General features: G+C 43.7%; 1 pseudogene; it reads right to left on the bottom strand.

The window, feature by feature from the left end:
* Positions 1-361: 361 nt before the first annotated feature.
* On the bottom strand, positions 362-739 carry LOC149244370 (putative sugar phosphate/phosphate translocator At1g12500 pseudogene; annotated as a pseudogene).
* Between the last annotated feature and the right edge of the window lie 908 nt (positions 740-1,647).

Here is a 1,647-nt window from a genome sequence, read left to right as displayed (position 1 = left end):
GCAACCAATCTCTCTCCTCGTCTTTGATGGCCCTGGTGCCTTCTTTGGCTAACATCTCGGCTGATTTCTCCCTTGGCTTCCCTCTTTTCAAACTTCCTGTAGAAACAGTTCTCTGTCTTCCTGTAGAAATAGTCCGCTAACAGTTCTCTGTCTTCCTGTAGAAACAGTTGGCACTATCTTAGCCTGCTTGGCTGAGGGTGCTTTTCCTTTCAGCTTGGCTGTGGCAGCCTTCGTCTTCTCGCCCTTCTGCTCTTCTTCCTCACTGTCTGCTGCTTTTCTTAGTGAATCCTCAGCCTTGTTATGAGTGCACAAGTATATGCAATCATATGGAAGAAATGGTGCCCTTGGCATTTCCTAAAACCTACAACCTGAGGGAACTCGTATGTTTTGTAACAAGGAAGTTGGTTAAATTCACAAGATAAGCCATGGTCATGTTTCCAAGCAACAGGAATATGATAAAGGTGTTTCCTCTGGCTTTTTCAATAGCAATAGCTAATACATTACCCTCCACAAAAAGAGTAACAGGAAGCAATAAAAGCGCAGCAATTGGTGCCATGTACATGAGCAAATTCATAGAGTGAAGCTTCTCTGCCTCAGAGGTAAGCAGGAGCCCCTGAACAACTGATTTCAATGCTCTGGCAGTAGTTGATCCTAGGCGAACCAAAAAACCAAAAAGGTGGAATAATGGCTCACTGTTGCTTGCAATAATGATGCCAAATACCACAGGCACCAAGGCCATATAAACCACAGAAGACTCCCTCTTACATGTTATTATAAATGCAAAATATTGCTGTGAAGAAGGGAGTTGTTGCCCCAATAGCTTGATTGAAGGAGACTGGCAAATAGCGCAGAGAAATATTGCCACAAACAACCGAGAAGGAGAAAATGAAGCTCAGTGCCAATATCTCAAGAAACTGTCTCCTGGAGACGATGAACTGCATTGGTACAATCTCTAACCATGAAATTGCCAGAAAACCATAAAATGAACAGGCACACATGTGCAACATTGTGAGGAATATTGGGTATCTGCATCCAAAAAACTAAGTAGGCATTTGTTAAGCAATAGCACACCAATATTGGAAGAGTACCAAGCTGCAATAATGAGAGCTGTTGTAATAGTCTGGGACACAGGAAATGCACCATATTTTCCTTCTCCTGTTGGAGTTGGAGGTATGTCAATAACTTCTTGTTCAAGCTTTGGATTACTGCCCCGCTTTGCAATTGTTTCTTCCGGGGTGTTTGTGTCTTTATCTCACCTGCAGCTTTGGCCTCAACAGCTTGTCCGGTTTCTTGCTTTTCCTGTGGCTTCTCCTGTGATTTTTCCTATGATGGTCTTCCCTGGTTTTCTTACCCTTAGCTTTCTTCCCCTCTATTTTCCTCTCTGCCTCGATGTGATCCTTGTCCTCGCTGCTGGATGAGGTGAATTCTTTGGCCAGAGACTGGATGTCATCACCCTTGGACATATTGTGGAAAACCTCCCAAGAAATAGGGACAGTATAAGTATGGAGGGCATCTTCTACAAGGATCTTGATAAGCCCATGATGGGCCAGCTGGTCTGGTGCTCCCTCCTTCAATTTCGTGCTACACTCAACTAATGACTATAGGAGGAAGTATGGAATGCTCAATTTTTTTGTTTTGAGGGCAAAT

Source organism: Pinus tabuliformis, chromosome 8 (genome assembly GCF_031772625.1).
Source record: "Pinus tabuliformis cultivar Carrire ecotype Pingquan chromosome 8, CPIR1, whole genome shotgun sequence".
Lineage (NCBI taxonomy): Eukaryota > Viridiplantae > Streptophyta > Pinopsida > Pinales > Pinaceae > Pinus > Pinus tabuliformis.
The sequence above is the reverse complement of the archived record's forward strand: the minus strand, read 5'-3'. Positions and strand labels throughout refer to the sequence as shown.